Source organism: Octodon degus, unplaced genomic scaffold, assembly GCF_000260255.1.
Source record: "Octodon degus isolate 3935 unplaced genomic scaffold, OctDeg1.0 scaffold00122, whole genome shotgun sequence".
In the NCBI taxonomy this organism is placed as follows: domain Eukaryota; kingdom Metazoa; phylum Chordata; class Mammalia; order Rodentia; family Octodontidae; genus Octodon; species Octodon degus.
In genome coordinates this window covers 5194026-5218161 of record NW_004524698.1, presented here as the reverse complement: position 1 = coordinate 5218161, position 24136 = coordinate 5194026, and the positions used below count along the sequence as shown (strand labels likewise).

The window sequence follows — 24136 nt, the reverse complement described above, 5'->3', positions numbered from 1 at the left end:
GGCCCTTGCTCTTGCCAGGGAAGAGCTTATTCCACTGAGCCATCTCCCCGGCCCCTACCACTACATTTTTTAAATAAAAGCAAATAATTACAGATAGTAGCAAAACTCCAGAAAAAAAATAATAAGCATAGGTCATTTGAAAAAACAGCTTGAGGGCCAGGGAGATAGCTCAGTAGAATAAGTGCTTGCCTGGAAAGTGCAAGGTCCTGAGTTCAATCACTGGTACTGCAAAACTTTTAAAAAAAGAAAAAACAGCTTGATTTATTCTTGTCCATAAGAGACTATCAATATCTATTAGTATATGGTTTAAGTTAACTCCTCAAAATTAGCTTGGTTGGATTTTCAAGGTTTTTACATTAGTATGCAAAATTTATTGGCATATATTTTTCTATGGTGTAAAAAAGCAATCTTAATGAAATATGCTATGGAAGTAAAGAAGAGAAAAATAAATTAAGATTTTTCTGAAGGCAGCTTACATGATCCAGCTAGGCCAATTTAATGTATTGTACTGATATTTGCCAGATCACTATCCTCCTCTCAGAAGAAGTCTTGAAAACACCAGAGTTTATCAAAAGGTGTAATACACTCAAATTTGGATGTGATAAAGTCGACAATTTTTTAGCACAATCAAGATGTATCTCAAGTAGAAGATGCTTTATAATTATTCCTGTGCCAGGTGGCCATACAAAAATATTTTTATTTAAAGTATTAAAATATTTTGTGTCTACCATCCTTTTTAGAAGTTCTTAAAATATCTACAACTACCATAATATTCAGCAGAATTGTTTGGTTAGTGTTTCCTATGTTAAAACAATTAAGTCCAAGAACTTCCCACATTATTGGATGAAACTTTTTACTAATAATACTAATCGTTGCAGAGGAAGATAATAGGTTGAGTCTGATAAAGACTGCTGTCTGATGTCTTCATCCATTTTCCTTCCTATAGATTTTGTAGATTGACTATTTTAGTGAAAATACAGGGATTCTACGACTTGCCCCAAATGTATGCACTTTCATATTTTAAGAAGAAGGACCAAATTGAAGAAGTGACCCCATAGCCTAACCTATCAATGGTACAACAAATACAATATGTGGGGATGACAGAGAACAGACAGTGAGCCTGAGAGACAGTCAGAAAGCCCTTCCAGGTCGTGAGGCAGACACAACTTACTCCAACTTTCTTCCCTTAGCCACCTGTCTGCAGTTAAGCCCCTACAACAAAACAAACAAAAAGCTTTTCAGAGTTCACTTGAGAAAGGAGAAGTTACAGAAAGCAGGAAGCAGAGTCCCTCACCTCAGTTTGGATTTGTAGTTCTACTACCCTCGCCTCTGCATATACAGTAGCATTCACGCACATAGGCACTCCTTTGACACAATCTGGCTTCCCTTGGGGCAGGTGTTGGGGTATCTAAAACTCAGTTAACAGTGTGAATGCTCTCAAACCCTTCCTCCTCCTGTTGTCAAATCTACAGGCTGTTTTGCACAAAAGTTACTGAGTGATGAAGTTTCAATGTATGCTAAGTCAGGAAGATCAGCCAGATCAATCTCCAGAGTTCTGTCAGGAGGATGTGCCCCTTCTCCGTGACTCTCTCTCACTGAGCCTCTAGACACCAAACTCCATTGTGCATACAAGTGGGCAGTGTGGAAACCGCAAGGGAGGAAGGCAGACAGAATTCTTTGGATGCACAGAAACACCCCTTCAAATACCTCTGTTTCCTTTGCAATCTGGAATGCAGACCCCAGGAATGTGGTACAGTTCTTTGAATAGATGACTTAGGTTGTCAACAACTGTGAATATCAGTGATAAAAACAGCAACTGGCTTGGGTCAAAAATCAGAGCTAGAGTATATCTTTTCATAGACACTGTGATCCAGAAAGTGGTATAATCTGTGAATGAAGAGCAATCTGTCACACACACACACACACACACACACACACACACACACTTCCTCAGAACTGCATCTTCATAGAAGCAAAGTTACATTTGTATATAACCATGTGTTTGAAACTTGTAAGCAATGTATAATTCCAAAATTATTCTTTTGTTTATTTAGCACTTTAGTTCAAAAGGCTAATTAGTATTTTGTTTAAAGTGTAGGAAGAGGGCCCTAGAACTGACTGACACAGAACTCACAGCATCTAATCATAAGCTTACATAGTAGGTGGTTAGGCTGCATCAGGACCTGTGCTGCCCTTCATTTATCACCTCACTGAATTTACTCAACAACCCTGAGAAGGCGGCATTATCTCAGTTCTACAAGGAAAGACACAAAGGCTGAGAAAATTGACCTAACTGTGCATTGTCCTGAAGCTAACTAGGAGCAGAGCCAATAGTCAACCCAGGCCTGACTCCAAGTCCCAGACTCATACAGCTGCACCCATACTTACTGGAAGATGGCCCCTGTGGTAGCTAGCCACGGAGGGGCTGGCTTTGGTTTCCCTTCAGAGGAGCCTGCTGCCAGGAGCACCACTGACCAACAGCCTTTAATTCCCATGCTTTTATATCCACCCTGGCTTTTGCTCAGCCCTTGTAAGCATGTTAGCACACTAGAATCGGCCTATTGCCACCAGATGTGTGATTCTTCAAAGCTTCACTGGCCACGCCTGTATTTACTCAATAGTTGTGGCTACTGAGCAGCTGTATTAAAGATGGTATGAAAAGAAACTGATGGTAGGATTCTCACCGTGACTATATATGCTGATACCTGTGAACCAAGAAACTGCACTGAAGATGGCAATGTGTAATAGTAGGGTCACACTTGGTCTTCTAAATACATACCTCTTGTCATAATATACCAACTATTACCATACTGTCTCTCAAGTAAATGTTTATTTGTTTTTAAAAAAGGGTAATAAATGAAAAAAAGACACAAGAAAAAATGTCACAGGACTGTCCTGCTACAATGCTGTATATGGCTAGATTTCTAAATTTCTGTGTAAAAATATGTAATTGTTTATTCATATTCTTTAAATAAAAATGTCTTATATTTACATTTTCCTGTTCTTTGTTTTCTCTCATCTTTTTCTTTCTGATTGAGTATGTGACTTTCTGAGCTGATTAAAATGTTATTGTACCATTCTTACTCTTGCTTTTATCCTCTCCAGGAACAAAAGGAAACTCAGTTGCAATAAACATTTTATTTCTTTTCAGTATCAGATATGTTTACTGCTCTTCATATACATTTACACATTAACTAAACATTAAATGTTTCTTTCTCAAGAAGCATTAACTGCCCCAGTAGCAAGCATTATGACCCACAGTTAATGCTCTTCTCTCTCAGGGTCACAGGATCAGTGGCAAGCATAAATTATACTTTTAAACTTCAGAAGTATTTGCAAAGAAAAAGACTGGCTAACATTAGACTTACTGTATAAAGGAAAAATGCAGGTAAGACATTTCTGAAAATCGTATTTATCCATTTATACAGGATAAATATATATGATATACATATGATAAATATATAGAGGATACATACACACACACACACACACACACAAACACACACAGGATATATAGGGAGATTTTGCTTACTACAATTTCGCTTACTAGAAGAGCTACAATCAAGGCAAAGGTCTTTTCTCAAAACATTTACCTTCAAGGACCACTTGAAAATGAGTACCTGTCCTTTTGTCTAGCAGTCATTATCCCAAGTGTGTACCCAAACTGTGGTAAAAGAAAATAAACACCATACATAGGTGTTTTTAAAGTCTATAATCCAAATATCAGATACATCTCTACTAATTGGTTCCACATACTCCTCTACAAAATATGCAGAATCAATGCATTTATCCAGAAAGGCAACTGAGTTTTCACATACAGTTTAAAAGTATAGACTTCAGGGCTGGGGAGATGGCTCAGTGGAATAAGCGTTTCCCTGGAAAGCACAAGGGCCTGAGTTCAATCCCTGGTTCTCCAAAAAAATTAAAAAAATAAAAAAATAAAAATAAATAGACTTCAGACACATGGATGTTTTGCAAAAGTCTTGCTCACTTCCAGCTAAAGTGATCTCTAAGCTTTAAAAGTTTTTCAAAGGTATTATATATTATCATCTGGCTCTGTCACCATTTAGGATAAATAATAGACATCAAATATTTAGGCAGGATGGAATAGGAGCTTTTAGCCTCCATGAAAACTGACATATGTCTCTCCCAAAAAGGACAGGCTGTTTGTCTACTTTTAGCTCTCCCACCATAGTTCTTCCATTCATTCCAATTTTAAACCAACAATCATCACAGTAAGTAGCATTTATGGACAGAAAGTGCATTCCTCAGGGATTTCAGTCATGGAAGTCCTCCTTGTTTCTGAGTCACAGCACTTTGCATTAAGAATGCATGGCTCCTCCCCACAAGCACATGTGCTTCATGAAGGCAGAATTAAATCTCTGCAGAACAAGTGGGCCTCACCACTCCACACAAACAAGGTAAGGTAATACTTCAGTATGTCACTTATAGTCAGTAGATTTAAAAGAGCCCCAGAACACCAAACCTCTACTTTCACAACTTTTCTAAGCATACTCTCCAGTTCAGAAATGTGGTCTTATCACCAGACACACTGTGTCAGCTCCTAAAAGGGGCCCTGCTCCTGAAGAGGGCTCCACTCTACCTGCACAGTTTAGGCACACAGCACTTCAGTCTCTGTGCATAACTTTACTGACAGAAGGTGAAAGAGACCTTGGGAAAGAACTTGTTGGCTAGGCAGTGCCAGGGGCTCTGAGGGAAGCCGCAAGCTGACACAGTCCTGTGCGCAGCTTTGCTACTCTTTCTGGAGTACATGACAGAGAAGTATAAGATGGTAATTTTTTTTTTTAAACTAGAGATCGAATTCAGGACCTTGCACTTGCCAGGCAGGCACTTACGCCACTGAGCTAACTCCCAGACTCTAATTCTCCTCATTTTAAACTATGAGCACACACTATCAGAACAAAGCTTCTAAAGGACAGTGTAGGCATAGAGAACCCTGGGCTGTTGTGAGTACATTGCTCAGAAATTCCCTGTGGATCTGATACACTGTTGTATAGAATCTCACCAATAATCTTGTAAAGCATATATTATAATATCCACTCAGAACTATGAAAACCAAATCCCATGGGGTTGCCTGTCACCAGTGAGGGCAAAAGGAACATCTTCTAACAGACAATGGTGATGCTTTTGGAGGCAAGTTTGTTCTCTTCAGGGATGCATATTAGGCCTGAAAGGATTTGACAGTGAGCTGGCCAAGCACCATCAGCACAGCTGTAGTGAGAAGAGAGTACAGCCTAGGAGCTATGGAAGCTGAGATCTGCCTTCTGGGGGCAGTCTGTGTCCTCGTCTTCAGTGTTATCTGGCCACATCTCAGGGTGTTACAGGAGACTCAGGTCTAGCTCTCCAAATCATGTCAGAAAACCTTCCAGGCAAAAGCAGGCACTTGCCAGGCAGGCACTTATGCCACTGAGCTATCTCCAAGGTTCTAGTTTCATACTTACAGAATATTCATTTTACATATGCATATTTATAATTCCATATATGAAGATAGATATGTTTTCTGACTAACCTGCTATGTACGTTTAGACTGCCTCTGCCTTTGTTGAATGGCAAAGAGTAATTCCTTCATGGGATACTACCTTTATAATATCCTCCTCCATTAAATGTTCATTAAAAATATTTTTGAAACATATCCCATTCAATATTAAAACCACTTGAGTACCTGATTTTTTTTTTAATGCTGGGACTGAATGTAGTGCATACTAGGCAACTCTACTGCTGAGGTATATCAACCCAAGAAACTGAATTCTTAATACATGAACACATCATCTCATTTTCAGAGTTTAAGGATGCTTAAGAGCAGAGATATGGTGATGTGACTTCTGGTTGAGTTTCCTAGTAACAAGCATACTGGATGCTAAGCAGTACAATTTTTCTCAAAACTCAAATTATTCTTATTCTAATCTATGTCACAAGTATTTTACCAAGTATATAAAAATATTGTACTAGATGTCAAAGGATATAAAGATTAATAATAAGTAATTTCTTCTTCTTAAAGAAAAAATCACCAATCTAATGAAAAGATGAAAATCTCTCTGTAATACATTTTAGCAATATACACTTTCATAAAAATAGTTTGCTAGATATTATTCCACTTTCCCTTGGTGACTCAGTCATCATTATGAACACGCTGGACTGGGCCACAATAGCCATAGCTGTAGTCACAAATAAGTGCAGCATAGGAGTTAGCGGATGCTGATCCAAGGAGTTAACTGAGAACTGTCTTCCACAATTGGGGGGATGGGAAGATAGGCAGGTGGTAGGTAAGCAGGTGGATGAGTGGATGGATACAGGGACGAGTAGATGGATGGAGAGGTGGGTGGATGGATGGACAAGTGGGTGGATGGACAAGTGGGTGGATGGGTGGGTGAGTGGATAGATGGATGGTGGATGGATAGATAGGTGTATGGGTGGATGCTTCAGTGGGTGAGTGGCTAGCCAGATAGTTATATGAAGGGCTGAAAACACTAATGAATAGACACAAATACCCTAACATCAGTTTCCCTTCTGATCTTTTCTCCTTTCCCCATTCCATATATGAAGAAAGGTCTGTTTCCTGACTGACTTGCTTGTAGACTGCCATAAACATCATGAGGTCCAGGCAGTAGCAGCTGAAGCCTTGTGTTCAGCAGGCTTCTTGTCCAGGGATGACCTAAATATTACTCCCTGCTGTTGGGCCTCTTCTCTCCTGTCAGCATTACTTACTCACCTCCTTTCCTTCACCACAATTTCTAGACTACCTGTACCATTCTTCAAATCTGATCTCTGCCAACTGGTGTGCAACCCATCACTCTCTCTATTCCTCTCAAATTATAATATGTATAAAATGCCCCACAGAGAACTTGTTATAGGCAAGTACTTTATCCATGCCTTAGCCCCTTTCCATATTGTTTAGCTCAATTTTTTCAGTCTTTGAATCTTTTATAATCAGACTGATACACGTAACAAACCACTACTTCCTGTTTGGGCGTATCAGTGAAAACAGTTTTCTTATTTTCTTCACCCAATATAATATATCTATTGTGCTTAATAATTCATGTGATAACTTAAAAGCTCCTATTTTCATTTAGTCTCTCCCCCTAGTGGTTCTAATATAATAAAGTACTCACTTTGGCTTTACTCATACTTTTATAAATAGTTCATATTTGAGAGTGATCAATAACATGAGGTCTGGTTATGCTGCCATGGACTGACAATTTCCACCTCTTGGAAGCAGCAGCATCATCCCAATGCTGCTCAAATCTAAATTACAAGATATGACGTCATTATTTTTCTCCATAAGATTTCACACTTACGACTGAAAGAAGAAATGCTCTTCTCTTCTCTGTAACAGAAACCGTGCCATCACTTCTCTCTCCTCAGAGACTCTCATCCACACTTCCATAACTGCACTAAAATGTGGTAACTATTATAATGGCACTGGAAACATTTTCAAGTATATCAATACAAATATTGAAAAAGACTATTTAAAACATAGGAAAAATACTATGCTTGTGGAGAATTGATTTATGTTAGAGTTTTCCTATCAACCATTTTCCCAAACACGTATCTATTTGTAATTTTTTTATCAGAAAGTAAATTCCTATTTCCTCACACTAGTTTTGAAATTGTGGAATTTTAAATTTTTCTCATAAGCATATGAACAATAACAGTGTTTCATTTTTACTCATTTCAAATATATATGTCTGGTAGAAAATGCTGGGCACTGGAACATGCCTGTTCTTAGCACATGATATCACTCATCTGCCCTGGCCATCAGAATATGGTCTAGCTATTTCTCCAACAGGACATTATAAATTCAGTGTGCTCCTGGCATCCAGGTAATGTTTTCACAACATTTTGCAGGTGGTAAATAGATTTTAGCTTTTCCAAACCAGGAGCCATCTATTCCCATGTAAGTACTTTTCTTATGCATTATATTCAACTATGTATGTATGTGCTTACTTTCACGGCTGTACTTCTCCATCCCTCAATTTTTCTCTTTCTCCCATCTCCCTTTCTCTTTCTCTTTCTGTGTGTTACATGCGCACACACACACACACACACATACACACACACCTCTGCCAAACTGAGCTTGAGTCATGCTCAAAAAAACTAAACATGCAGTACCCATTCAAACTGATATTTTCAAAGTATTTATTTAACATTCATTACATGGAATTAGAAAAAATATTTACTACAAAAAGCATTCCTTTATGTATAGTTACAGAGTTATTTCCCTTGAACAACAAAAGAATGAATCCCTCTTATTTGAGTCAACTTCTTTTTTTTCCACTATTTTTTTGGTTTTCTCATTGTAGGACATTAATTACAGTGGTAACTCAAACAGATACAACTACAAAGTTAAAAAAGATTTTTCAAAATTCTTTTGTTTATTGTCTATAAGTAAAAATATTTCTCACTTTTCCATTGTCTTGCTTTTTGATTCATCTTTCTTTAAGATTTATCAGACCAGGTAAACTCTTAGAAAGCAGAACAACAACTTCTAAGTTTAGATACTAAAAAGTCATTTCTAATAAAGAAACCTAAACAAAATAGCACTATTTGTCAAGTTCGTATAATTCTAGGCTAGGATGGTGGTGAGGGTTGGGGTTACACTGCACAATATTCAATAGAATTCACCAAGGTTAATGTTCTTATTGTACTGTCCTGAAAACATTTAATAGGGATAGTCCAACAATAGCAATAATTTTTGCTGTTATCTCTTTCCTACCACTTAAGGGAGTGAAATAAACTTTTCTTGTCAACTGACCAAATGTTGCACATGGAAGCCCCAGTTCGCAGATGCCATTCTTCTACTTCTACCAATGAAATCTCCATACAAGATGCCAGGGAAAGCCACCATTCCTTATTTCCACTCTGTTTACCCAAACACCTATATGTATCTAGCAACAAATTTGTCAAGCCTCAAGAAATAAAATACACAAGAAAAATCTTCAACATAAATGCTTAAATGTTAAATGCCAGTTATCTACTGATGGATACAAAGCAAGAAACTTGCAAACAAGACTCTGCCACACATCTGCTTCAGCCTTTTCTGGATGTCTGAATGCATCAGTCACTTCAGATTTACTTTATAATGAGAGAAATCAAGTCACAACTGACATAGTCTCGAATGGCTCCTTAGATGATGATAAAGAGTTACGATACTCCCTGAAGTATAGCTGACTCTCCAGCCTTATTAAGAATATACATTTGTGGCATTTTAAATAGATAAAGTTAGTGATTTTAGCCACCTGGGAAAATCCATATCACACTCTACAATTTAGCTTATTTTAACAGTCAGTACAATCTAAAAGCACAATTTCTAAGGCATTCTAGCAATGCTTCTTTAAAGACACAATGCACACAGTACCAGCAAGCACATAATGTAACTTTCCCAATTACTACTATGGTTTACAAAACAAGCTAACCTCTCAGCAGATGGATACTTCTCCCAGAGGCGAGGATTCGCCCTAACACAGTACTTGCTCTTCTTCACGAGCTGCAGCAATGTTGGATTGCCTTCCAACCTGCTAACGCACCAGGCCTGTGAACACAGACTTGGCTTCTGTCCTCTCCGAGAGTCTGATCTCACATTCAGAGCATTCTTTTTTCCTTTTTGCCAATACTGCATGAGCTTTTTTTCAGGCATTCATATCTGATTAATCACAGTCAATAACTGTCTTGACATATAAATATTAATATTGCATTATTAAAGAGTTCTTGGGAATTTATTTTATGTGCAAAGTAACGCGGAAAAGGAAGCAAAGTGAAAGTATTTCAACTATTCTAGGACTGACCTCTGGAAAGCTGGCAGAAAGAAGCAGAGTTCTTTCAAGGAAGATGGTCGGTACTAAAGCTAGGCAGGGAAAACAGCAGAGTTCAGTGACCAGGACAGCTGAGAGTAGCTGAAAATAGTTGACAGAAGAAATACAGATTTACCTTATGAATTCCACACATATTCTTGTGAGCCTCTAGCTTCACAGAGCCATATCTGAGAGATAAAACTTTGACGATTGAGAAAGATCAGGAAGTGAACTGAATTTTCAGTGACAAATAGATCTCTAAATGAATAGAAATAACATATTTGTTGGTATCTCAACTGTCATCAGCTATGAAGGCAAGATTTTTTTTTTTGGTAGAAGATTAAGAATAGCATTTTGGGTACTTTTGAAAATGTAAAATGATAGCAGATTTTATTGTTCCTTAAAAGATTTTACCTCAAAATTATTTGTAATGTACACTTGACAATTCATTTTTTTTTTCTGCCAAGGAAACTTGTCTAAATCATTTTCATCTAGCAACCAATTAATTTTTATAAATTCTCACTTTTTCTGACAGACTTTGATGTGATGATTCCCTAAGTACATAAGTTATGCTGTCAGGCATTAAGTCCATGCCTTCTATTACAGCACATTTCTTAGCCCCATAAGTGCACTGAATGTCTACTCAGTTTCACCTGTTGCTATCTTCTATTCACCTCTTAAATATACAAACATTAAGTTTTGCATTTTGTAGTAAAGCTTCAAGAAAATTTGTTAAGTATATGAGTAATGAATATTTTAATTAGGTCTGTTTAGCCCTTCTACAATATAATCACATATCAAAACATGTTGTACATGACAAATCTTTATCATTTTATCAATTAAAATGTTTGAATAATACAAAAATATACCAGTTGACAAAAGAATGCACTCCTTACTAAATTTTCTACTTCGTTAATACATCCTCAAAAGCTTGTTATCTTTTTACAGTCAAAATTAGTTTCTCATGGACTAAAACACCTGCTTAGGCAGAGTGCAGCGGCGAGGGTTCAATCCCAGGTGTGCTGTGCCAGCCCCACCCTCGCGGCACACTGAGATGGGCGATTGAGATGGAGTATGTGGTGAGTGCCTGTAATCCCAGTGCTTGGGAGGCTGAAAACAGGAGAATCACTATGGGTCTGATCTATGTAGTGAGATCCTGTAGACCTTGCCCTAAAATACAAAAAAAAAAAAAAAAAAAAAAAAGGTTCTCAAAAGTCCCTTATTTGGGACAATTAAAATCACTTAGTCTGCTAATAGGCACCAGGCTCCTTTTAGGATGGTGAAACTGTTCTAAAATTACATTACTATCTTGATTGCAGGACTGTATGCACAGACTAAAGCTGCTGAACTCAATATTTTGGAGTGAACTTTATAGCACATAAGTTATCTTTCTAAAGCTATTTTTAAAATAGACCAATCAACAACACTAAGAGTTGGTTTTCTGAGAATGATCCACAAAATTAGCAAACCTTTATTACACAGATTAAGAAAAAAAGAGAAGACTCAAATAAATAAAACAAAAAATGAATGAAAGGGGCATTATGATCAATACCACAGATATTAAAGGAAAAGGAGACTACTTACTTCTACTAATAGATGTGGACAGACTCCTATAAATATATAGGAGTAAATCATGAGGAGATTAAAAAACCCTCTAACTAGGCCTGTAACTAAGTAAGAAGATTGAGTCAATAATCAAAATCCTCTCAACAAAGAGAATCCCAGGATGAGATGACTCCACTGGTGACCTCTATTACACATTTGAATAATTAATACCAATGCTTCTTAAACTCTTCCAAAAAACTGAAGAGTATGGAACATGTCCAGATTTATTTTATGAGGCCAGCATTACTCCTATGCCAAACCCAGACAAAGGCAATACAAGAAAATAAAGCTACAGGCCAATCTCACTGATGAATATGCCTGCAGAATTCCTTAACAAAATGATAGCAAACCAAGTTCAACAGCATACAAATGGAATCAAATGGGATTTGTCCTGGTATGCAGTGATAGCTCAATACACAAAAATGATTTAATATGATGCTTTGCATTAACAGAACAGAGGAAAACATCATGTGGTGATCCAAAAAGATTAAAATCCTTTTGAAAAATTCAACAACCTTCCACAACCAAAAATAAAGTCATCAAATTAAATATAGAAGGAATTACTTCAGCATAATAAAACCAATATATGGAAGGACCACCGGCAACACCATACTCAATCAAAAAGACCAAATCTTCGATCTAGAATAAGGCAAAGGAGACCATTCTTGCCATTTTCATTCAACAGTACTAAAAGCCCCAAGTTGGGGAAGGAAATAAATAAAAATCATCCAAATTAAAAGGGAAAAATCAAATTATCCAATTTCTTAGATGATATAAAGATTAAATGCAAAAAACCCTCTACAATTCACAGACACACACACACACACACACACACACACACACACACGCACACACACACAATTAAATGAATTCAGAAAAGTTTGCGGATACATGACAAAAACTCAAAACTCAGTTATGTTTCTACATATTAATAAGAATAAAAATGTAATTAAGAAAACAACTTAATTTTATAAATAGAACCAAACACAATAAAACATTTAGGAATCATTATGGCTTGTGTATAGGTGTCCTCCCAAAGCCTCACGCAGTCATGGGGCTACTTCTGGAGTTTATGATTGATTATTGTAGGTATGGATGGTGTACCTACCCTGGGGCAGGTAATTTGCATTACAGTTTAAGGACAGACAGGCTAGCTAGCTGCCTGACCTACTGCCACTTCCCTTTGCTCTCTGTTCTTTGCCACTTCCATAAAAGGTTGCTCTCTGCCCTGTGCACTCTGTCTTGGAGCTAGCTGAATATAGACTGAAATTTCTAAGTAACTGTGAGCTAACTAAATATTTCCTTGCTTCATTTTGAGTGTTGGGTATTTATCCCAGCAATAAGAGAAGAGTAACTGTAACAGGAATAAACTTAAATAAGGAGTTTACTGAAAAGTGAAAAAACAGCATTGAAAGAAATTAAAGACATAAATCAATAGAATGGCTCCCTGTGCTTATGGATTGTAGGACTTGACATTGTCAAAATTTCCATACTCAAACTGTCTACAGATTCAACACATCCCTATCAAAACTCCACTGGCCTTTCTTCCAAGAAATAGAAAAAACCTAATATTTACATGAAAATACAAAGGACCCTGAATAATAAAAGCAGTCTTCAGAAAGAACAACAAAGCTGGAGGGTGCATATTTCTTGACTGCAAAACATACTACAAACCTATAATCAACATAATATGGTATTCTGGGGTGCACAGACCAATGGAACAGAATGAAGAACTCAGGATGAGCCATATGCATGGTTACATGAGAGTGCCAAGACCACACAGTAGTGCAGAACAGTTTCTTTAGCAAATGGTGCTTGGGAAACTGCGTCTTCACATGTAGCAAAATGGAATCTAATACTTATATCACACAAGAAGAATGAACCCAAGATAGACTAAAGATGTAAATCAAAGACTGTAAACTATAAAACTTCTGGAAAAAAAAAAGAAAAGACAATTCTTCATAGATTTGGTCTTGGCAACGATTTCTTGAACATGACACCAAAAGCATAAGCACAAATGCAAAAACAGATAAATGGGAGTACATCAGAGTAAAAGGTAAAGTAAAGAGGTAACTGGCAGAGTGGGGAAAAAAATCTGCAAATTATATGTGCCTGTTTTTATTCATCTGCCCCAATTACCTGAAAGGGAATAGTCTGTATTCTTTATTTAAACAGCAGTTCCATAGCTGTTCCACTGCTATTTCATAGACATATTAGCTTACATTTACATTTCAGCTGAACCTACATTTCTGCAGAGGTTACCTTGTTTTAAGGTATTGGTTATCACTGAAACATAGCTGACTTTTCTTTTTAAACCTACACATAATTTGCCCAGATTATAGCAGTTCCACATCTGCCACTTTAGAGGACTCAAGAATTTCCTATGGGAAATTATAAGATAGAAAAAGCAGTGATAAATTCAGAAGTGAGCTTCCAGTAGATTTCCTCCTCCCTTCACTTGCCTTCACCTACCAAGCACCTTTTACCTAATTTGAAGGTCCCAGTGGAGCTTTTCCAAGATACCTCTACTTACAGAGGTAAAGACTGCAGAGATCTTGAGAAGGATACTTTTATTTCAGTCTTGTGTCTTGTTTTAATTTATTTTACACCAGACTACCTTTGATAGGATGCCCATGAAATTTGTAGTATGTCCCCACTTCCCACTTTATATGCTTCTTTCTGTCTCTTGGTATTTGGGACAGTTATCTGTGGCAGGAGGCAGAGACACAATTACCATCATTCCAGCCTTACATAGACAGAAGCAGATTCTTTTTACAGGTGTAAAGAAGCTAACCTATGAAGGCACAGGGTGGGCAAACAACCGTTTTCTGAGGTGAGCATCCACTTCCACTTGCACTCATTTAGCCTTCTTACTAAGCCTACACCTTGATTTTTGAAATTTGTCTATCTGCTGGTGCTTAAAGCTACTTTGAACACAGGTCAGAACAAAGCATTTGGAGAGGACAGCAAAGGGATACTGCACTCCAGTAACTAGTCCTGTCCTCAGCACTTCCTTCTGCAACATGAACTCATACCACAAATACCATTTTGAACCCTGCTTTAGTCACTTAACTTGATGTTTTCCAATTTATTTAAATGGCCTTAAGAAAAATCTTATTTTTGATGGCTACAATGTTACTCTATCTTATGAAAGTGTCATAATTTGCTCAAATAATCTTTGATGAAAGAATATTTCAGTTTCTATCTTTTTGTCATTTTTAGTAACACAGCAGTGTATATCCTTTTACATGTCTGTTTATTTTTTCTCAGGGTATACTGCTGGAATCCAGACTGTTGGTGTTCAGCTCCTGGAAGCTCAAGACTGCCCTGCAGAGCAGGACACTGGTCTAGGCACTGCTCTAGCCCACTGAAAGAGGGCTGCAGCTTCCACCTTCCTCAGGCAGGAAGTGGGAGCTCTCCTGAGCGTACTTCCTCCCCAAGGGGTTAGGCAAGCCTAGGACTCCTCTAACATGCACAAAGATTTATTTACCTCCCCAGCTCCTCATTCTTAGCTCTTCATTCTGATAGCCTGCTAGGAATTAGAGAAACTGAGGTACTGCTGTGCACTTCTGGTCTGTCCTCTACCTGTTCGTGCCAATAGAGAGGCAAACACAAAAATAAGCGGGTGAGTCAGCACAAAGATCAGAAACTGACTTTGCAGGAAGTCTTGCCAGCTAATTATTTCAGAAAAAAAATAATAATTTCTATGCTATAATGAAGTAGTTCCTTTAAAATAAAACTGAGAACACAATGTTTCTATTTCTTTTTCTTTTTCTAAAATTGAGGCATCACAAAGTTTCATTATACTGTAATGTTTCATCTCTGACCATATGTTGCTATCAACAAGACACTTTTTTTTAGGCTGTTTTCTTTATTAGACAATATAAGTTGTTTAATTGTAAAAATGTGGCTTTGTCATAGCTACCTTCTAATATTACATTATTTAAAACAAGAATGTTTTCCATTGCTGTCAACAGAAACAGCCATATCTTTGTACAAAAAAAGCACTCATTTGTCAACTTATTTTGAAACATCCAATTTCCACCAGCTGTTTGCTTTTCTTGGAACAGCTTTAGCATGGGAGGATTTACATTTTATTTATTCATGACCTTCACTCAATTTTCTATTGAAGTGTTGTTTTTTTTTATAGATCTGAGAAAGTCCTTTAATATTAACCATATGTCTGTTGTATTTATTGCAAATATTTTTCTTTTTCATAGTGTTTCCTGATTTTATATATGGTGATATGTTTTGATGTATCCACCCAGAAATATTTAAATTTAGTACATTTAAAAAATGTTGGGACCAGGGAGATAGCTCAGTGGAATAAGTGCTTCCCTGGCAAGCACAAGGTCCTGAGTTCGATTCCTAGTACTGCAAAAAAAAAAAAAAAAAAGTTTTTGCTCTAGAATTTATTTCTCTATTTTCATAATTAAGATATTCTCCCAATCCCCAATATATGTGCATTTATTATATCTTTGTCTTCTACTTTTAATATGATCTTAATGTTTTTATCATTTTAATTTAAAATAATAATATAAATTTAACTTTAAATAATCAAAGTTATGCTGTGAAACTGTTTGACTCTGCAATGATGTAGATACCTGATTTTACTGACTAAACTATTTCATATACTGGCCTTTTCTAATCCTCTAGTTGTGTCACTGGACTACATATTGATTTTTTAAGACTATTTACTGGAACTATTTCATGTATTTAATACGCTGTAAAACAAAAGCTATTTTCCTCAAAATTTCAAGTCATATACTCATTTATTTCACTAAATGAATTTTGGGATCAATAATTGAAGGTGTTAAATAATTTTTCTTTTGAGGCAGAGTCTTGCTCTGCATTCAGGCAGCCCCAGGTCGGCATCCCCTGCCTCAACCTCCAGTGGCTGGGATTACAGGTGTGCGCCAGCCATGACGGACTGAAAAAATTCTTTTGGACTTTAAAGTTTAAAATATACATTCATTCCAGTAAATACACAAAAGGGCACTGAACCTCACTACTAACCATCATCTTAAAAAAATTAATGATTAATAATTTATACTATATACATGAAATGGGCGTTTTTAATAAACCATTGATGAACAAGAATATTAGTAGAATTATTTTAGCAGAATTTCTTAGTATCTGTCAAATACAAATGTGTGTCCCATGTGATCCACAGTTCCCCTGGGAGGGATCTGACACAGACATTTTTAGCAGTGAATACAAAGATGTGAGGATGCTCGACTGTGGCATGGTCCACAATATGTCGTACTGAAACCCACATCAAAGTCTACTTATCAGGGAATAATAAAATTATCTACGAAGTATCATACACTGAAATGTTGAAGAGCTATTCAAAAAATTAAATAGGTCTACATAAAACAATATGAAAACAAAAACTCTAAAATACATTACTAAATAAAAGTACAAGTTTCAGACCAATATGAACATACTCCTATTTATATTTTAAAATACCTCTGTCTGGGTGTAAGAATGCATGTATATAGCTAATATATTTTGTATAAAATATTTAGAAGAACAAACACTAAAGCAGTAATAGTATTTCCTTTGTGGAAGTTAAGGTGAGAGTTTAAAAAGGAACATTATGATCTTTTAATCAAAACATTTCAATACTATTTTGTCTATCCATTATAAGCTTATCTTTACACTTAACTTTTATATTTTAAATTTTTAAATTTTCAATTCATACCTGAGTGCTAGCATTCCCTGCCTCTGGGTCGCTATGTTATGATTCTATGCTTACTTACCCTTGAATGGGGAGAGGGATACCCCATGTGGGCTGGCCAGGGGATACACATGGGGCTCTGCTAGCTGGCAGTGATGCTGGACAATCATTTCAAAATCCCTGTGCTCCCCATAGTGCAAATGGTCTGCATCGTTGGTGTGTAGCTGGCACACATCCCACGGCAATCGAAGTGACTACAGTGAGGTTTTTGTTTTGTTTCCTGTCTTCAAGCCTCCATCAAGAACGGGATACAGGAAAACCTACCATCCCTGCCCTCAGTGCTAGCTGAGCTCTTTCAGCCTCTGCTTATAGACTCTCATGGGGTCTTGGGGTTGGAAACATTCATCTTGAAGAATGGATTTTATTCTTCTTCTGTAAGAACACTCACTCAAAAGGACAATTTCTGGGAGTCACAGTCTATGAAAATGCATTTTTAAAATTACTGTAAAGAAGATATGTAACAGTATTTTGAAGATGTGAAAACCATGTCTCAAGGGAGTTGGCTCTAATTCCCTGGTATAGAAACCCAGTGTTGGCTAATACAGTTATTCTCAATTCAGTTCCATTAGCCTTGTAATCAGTATAAATTCATCCAGGAATCCTGAAAAAGCTTATTGATTTTCTTTTCAAACAGTGTGATGCTTTTATCTTCTCCTTCACTGCCACTGGTATCTCAGTGGAAAGTTGAAAGAGGAAGTGTCAGGGCCTATCAGCCACATGACAGTATAAATGTGTTCTTTTGTCTTGAAAGCAAAATCCAAAACATAACACAACAATGCTAATGGGTGAAAGTGCCCATAAATGCAAAAAACAGTATGTAGACAAACAGGTAACTGTCAGAACACTCATTTGTACCACAGGCTATTTCTGTAGCACTGATCAAGCAGGGTATCTCTGCAGGTATCGATTCTCCTAAGGACTAAGAACCCCTTTTGGTGCAAGTGTGCAAAACACAGGCCCGTGTTTCTTTGGCAGCTGCTCTAAAGATCAGTAACAAGGGAGGAGAGAGGAATGAAGGGAAGCATTAAGGAATTTGGAGAGGCTAAAATCTGAGTAGAAATAAGGGTAAACAGTAGGACATAAATAGTGGATTAACACCTAGGAAGTGATGAAAAAAGATGGAGTCCAAGAAAAGGCATTTAAAAAAAAAAAAAAAAAAAACTCCAAATAGTGAGAAATGAAACTATTGCTTGAAAAACAATGTTTAGTTTTGTTCAGACTTAAATGTGGGATTTCGTGCCACCAGAAAGCACTATGTAAACATGAAACTGAGGCAATTTCTCAAAGGCATCCTCTGTACCGATACATAATTTTTTTGTCTGCACATAGGCTCATTACAAAAACAAAACCACGATTATATTAAGAACTCATCATCTAGTAATGCTGCATGTAAAGAAACCTGGGATAGAATATAAAAAGTATAAACATAATTTTTTGTTCTTTTGATAGAGATAAATATGATAGAGGGATATCTATTTTAAATATAAAAATATACATTCACTTCATTTTCTGTAATTTCAGCATGTGAGAAGGGATAAATATTTAGTTATCCAGTACCAATAAAAAAAAAATATGTAGGGCTGGAAAGATAGCTCAGCAGTCTAAGGGCATATCTGGCAACTGCAAGGACCCAGGTTTGATCCCCAAGTCCAAGCTGCATAGCGAGACTCTGTACCAAATATATAAATAAATGATTTTTTAAAAAAAACTAAATTGATGATTATAATTGAGATGTACTGACTTATAATTGACATGTTATTTACTTGCTGTTGTATACCCCTTTTTCTCCTGTGTTTAATTATTTGCCCTATTCAGTGGGTTCTTTCCGTTCTCATTCATGGAGTCATAGTCATTTTGGTACCTCTGTAGAATGTCTTTTAGTAGTCTGTGTAGGGTTGACTTTATTGTCATGAAATTCTTTAGTCTTTCTTTGTCAAGGAAGTATTTCATTTCTCCATTAAACTTGAAAGAGTTTTTCAGGGCATAGCAGTCTGGGTTGAAATTTGTTTTCTTGGAGGACTTGAAGTATTTTGCTCCATACTCTTCTTGACTTAATGTGGGTTGTGAAAAGAAATCTGTCATTATTCTGATGGGTTTTCCTCTAAATGTGATCTGTTTCTTTTCTCGAGTGGCTTTTAGTATATTGTTCTTGTGCTGGATTTCTGGGATCTGGATTATTATATGTCTGGGTGTGGTTTTAAATGGCTTGATTTTATTTGGAGTTCTATATGCTTCAGTTACTTGAATGTCAGAATGTTTCCCAATATTTGGGAAGTTTTCTGCTATTACTTCTGCCCATATTCTTTTTATATCATTTGTATTCACTCCTTTCTCATGGATGCCAATTAGTCTTACGTTGTTCATCTTCGCGTCATCTTGCAGATGTTGAATTACTTTTTCCTGCATCTTACTTGTTTGTAAAGAGATCTTTTCTTACCTTTTCACTACCTGCAATGATGTCTTCAAGGTCAACTTCTTAAGAGCTCAAAATATTCCACTGAGTACAAAAACAGAAAGGTGTAACAAAATTAAAGGGAAAGTGACAACTTAAGGATTAGACAACGAAGAGAGGGCAAGGAGAAAAGGTAGAAAACATGACGGGGCAAAGCCATACATTTTTATGCACAAGCTGGATAGTGCAATGATCCTGAGAAACGTAAGCAAGTTTTTGAAACTAGCAGTTAATTGTAGGATTCTCACCCTGACTAACTATATATGCTGATACCTATGAACTAAGCATCTGCACTAGAGATAGCAATGTGTGATGGTAGGGTCATGCTTGGAATGCCTGTCATTCTGGTCTTCTAAATACATACTGCTTGTCATGACATACCAATTAATGCCGTATTGTCTCTCAAGTAAATGTCTGGGTTTTTTTTTTTAAAGAGTAATAAATGAAAAAAAAGAGACAAGAAAAAAAAATGTCACAGGATTGTCCTACTACAAGGCTGTACGTGGCTGGATTTCTAAATTTCTGTGTAAAAATATGTAACTGTTTATTCCTATTTTTTAAATATTTTTTTATTTAAAAATTTTTTTTCTTCATGTTCTGGAGGGACTTAGAGTTTAGCATATCAATACTTGATGGAAAATACCTGTTCCATGTTATGCCTAAGATGTTTGATATTCAGACAGATGGTGAGCTTAAGCTCAACTGCCTATGTTGTAGGGTAAAAATAATAAGCTTCTCTTCTAGAGGGTTAACAACCTAAGTTTGCAGACCAAAAATTAGAGAAAAAGAAGGGCTGCAAGGACAGCCAACATTTTGGGCCTAGCCTCTCAAGGTCAGTGAAGACTTAGGACATAGGCGATCCTGTAGTGTAGTACCATGTAACTCAGTTGTATCCCAAATATTCTGATCAAAGAGATTATGGGGCCACAGAGGAAAGTGATCGATGGTGTAGAGTGTGCCTAAGGAGAGTCACATGGACACAAAACATTCTCTCAGGCTTCCACAGAGAGCAAATTGGTCAAGCAATGGCCATGACACATCCACATGGCTGACACTAACAAGGATCTACAAACTGCGGTACAGGGTTTCAGAATAAATCCTAAGGGGATTTGACTGACCTTGTCAGATACAAGTTATATTTCTTGTTACATAGGTCTTGCTTTATCTTGGTCTTAACCATCCAGCAGAAAAATATAAAAACAAAATATAAAAAGTAAAGCCATTTTAATATGCTGAGCTGTAAAATGTTCAAGTCAACAACTTCTGACATTGCCAGTTTTACAGAAAACCCATTACTATTACGGACTACTGGGCTATATTGAATATTTTGCTGAATTCACACATTTACAATATTTAAATGACAATGGAATGCCCATCTCTGACAAAACTAACCAAAAAAGGGGGATACAAATGAACGTCCATTTTGTATCTGTATATTTAAAATAGGATAGATATACAGTCACATTCTCTTAATTCAATGAATAGAGAGATTTATTCTAATAGTGTTTGTGGAGAGGATATCATGTCTGCATCCTGTACAATGAATAATCACTGAGACAATAATATGCAATGTATTAATTATTGAAACTGTCCTGGTAATCGGTTATTAAACTATCTCATTGATATTTGCTTTCCAATAAAATTATTTTTAAAAAAGAAATTAGAAAGGAGAAGGAAAAAATTTAGCATTAACTGCTCATTTCAATAGGATCTTTAGTCAGATTTAGGCTTCTAATATTATTAACCCTGTTTCCAAGTGCTTGATACACTGTTCACCAGAGAGAGTTAGGAATCAGCACTTTCCTGTCCTTCCAACCTCGATCATCGAACTTCTCTGTGTAGGAAAGCAAAACATGGAAAGTGCAGGCTGTGGTATCAGATAAATCTAAGTTCAAAGTTGGGACTTTCCCCTTGCTAACTTAACAAATTCAGGTTAACTCTTTTAATGTTATGAAGTCTCAATTTCTAGTTTATAAAATGAAGAGAATTATATTGTTTGTAGTTTTTATGAAAAGTAAATGACACTTATTGCTAAAAAAATTACACTGAGTATTTGCTTTTATTAACCTACTAATCAGTACAAAATTTCTTTCTCTTTGTTTAGGCAGAGATGAAATATAGTTGACCTCTTAGGTTCTGTCTGACTGGTGACTCGTACATTAAAGAGAACAAGTAATCTGCTACTGATGATGTAGGTTTTAAGGATGATATCCAGAATATTAGGCCATAAGGGAGAGAAAAATTAGTGGCATGTCCACAAGACTTTCCCTCTGTCCATATTCCACTAACCTTCAGAGGAAGCCAGACCTCCCAGGGGTCTTCCTATTCTAGGACACTGATATAGCAGGAGGCAACTGCAGAGTATGAATAGGTTTAGCTAGTTCTGACCTCAGTGGCCAGTTGCCACACTTGAACTTAAGACCTTCAGGCAAAGCAATCTAGCAAATACTAGTGAGTTTCTCTACTTTGTTTACAGAGATTATCAAACCACTCTGTCACTTCTCCCCACTCTTAATAGTGGTTGCTCCAAAATTTTTTAGTATCATAAAATCTCCAATAGTTTCTTAACAAATAATCTGAAAATGATGGGTACATTTTACATTTGTCCTGGTAGGATTTCACAAGATTGAGGAAACTGGTTGAGACCCATCATTACAAAACATCTTCATCTGGCAAAGTGGAAAACCCCAATCATCATTCTCTGTCAAGTCACTGGAGAAAGAGCGGCAATAGCAGGGAAGGGGTCAGGAAGCAACTCAAACTTATAAAGCACAGTCCACTTGGCTCAACTCATAAGACACAGACTGCTTTGTTCTCCCTGCTTTCTGAGAGGGATATATGGACCAAGAGATTTTTATGGTCACAGTCTGATCCTATAAAATAGGACTGCACTTGTACATCCTTCTGGATGGCCAATAAATAAGAGCACATCTTATACTCATGAGTTGGTTGGGAAGAAGTAGGAATTAATTTCAAATCTATCACATAGTTTCAGGCTTTTTCCCATGAGATTTGCTACAAGGCCACTGCACAAGAAGCCATGATTTCCATCTTTATTGAAAACAGCATCTCAGGCAAAGTGGTGCATTGTGTCCTCAAAGTGATACCTCACTCAAGGAAACAGAATTCACTTACACTATCATCAAAAGCGTCCAGGGTCTTTTTCAGAAAACTATAATATTTGACCGTTCATTCAGATAAAATCTGCTTAATGCACAGAGCTTTAGCAAAGACTATAATTTAAGGAAATGATTTCTAACCCAGTAAACTTGCCAGTTAAACCAAATAGTTTAAATCTATGCAGTATGTAGTAAGTGTAATAGAGCCAATTTTTTAAAATCCATATGTCTCATGGCATCATCACTGGATCTTTATAGTTATGTATTTCATTCTCCATGCTTGTTTCACAATCTGTTTGTACATTGTTATGAAGTTTGTGTATGTATGCTTATATGTATGTAGAGGATAGATGTCCACATTCATCTAAATTTAGACTATGATGAAGCAACTAAGAAAAGGACACTATGCATATGGAATACATCAGAATATTGGATTTTATAAGCCACTGCTGATGGATGGCATTATGTAATTAATTCATTAAGTTTTCAGATTCAGAGTCAAACTTTCTACAAAAGAATTCTCTTTCAGTTCTCCTTTTCTCAGAAAATATTAATACCTCTTTAGGAAATATAAACAGTACAGAATTGGCATGATTATTAGTACATTCACCAGGAAAGAAGGTGATGTTTGTAATTCAAATTCCTTAAGAGAAAAAGTTCATGACATTGAGTAAATTAATTAATTAGAAAATAGTATTGCATTAAACTGCTAATAGCCCAGTGTTTTCTTTAGAAATTTTATATTGATCTTAGATTCTGATATTAAAATAAGATTACTGGTATCTGATTTGACTGATATTTATTCATTGAACTGAGCCGCAAATAAATGGTCCTGATTGGGACAGTCTACAGACAAGCACTTAATCTACGGAGCGGACAATCATACCCTCCCATTATATATCTTGTGGTGTTTGCCAGGTAAGATCATTCACTTGACTCAGCATGGTTTTCTATTTACAAAAATATACTTCTTATCTATATGTGGTTTATTGAGAGTTTTTTCAATGCTTTTGGGGTTTTTATGGTGCAGTGAAAGCAGCTATACTTATTGAAGTACCAAATGCTATTTTTTTTCAAACTTTTATTGATAAACAGATAGCAATGAGACAGTTTCAAATCAAATCGCAAGTACAGTTTCAAAACTAATACACTGCATATATTCTTAGTAGTTAATTACTGTATAAGATGTGGACTTGAGATCCTATTTACAAACACCATTAGAACAAATCATTCTATTCATTAAGAGAATGCAACTATGTACCTATCCTAAGCACTTTGAATACACAGATACAAAATGGACATTCATTGGCATATCCCATTTTTTCTAAGTTCCGTTATTGAATATCATAGGTGAGTAAACTCAGCAAAATATTCTAAGAGTCCAGTAGCGCATAATAGCATTGGGTCTTCT

The 24136-nt window shown here is 36.4% G+C and overlaps 1 protein-coding gene across 5 annotated transcripts in view; it reads right to left on the bottom strand.

Annotated features, from left to right (window-relative positions):
* Enox1 (ecto-NOX disulfide-thiol exchanger 1) overlaps positions 1-24136 on the bottom strand; it is a 661835-nt gene that overhangs the window by 450431 nt on the left and 187268 nt on the right. The window contains exon 1 of one of the 5 annotated variants that reach the window (XM_023700179.1): positions 9435-9493. The exons of the other annotated variants lie outside the window; for them this stretch is intronic. The gene's annotated coding sequence lies outside the window, so the exon portion shown is untranslated. Of the gene's footprint in view, positions 1-9434; positions 9494-24136 lie in introns of those variants that run through there. 5 annotated transcript variants of the gene reach the window in all.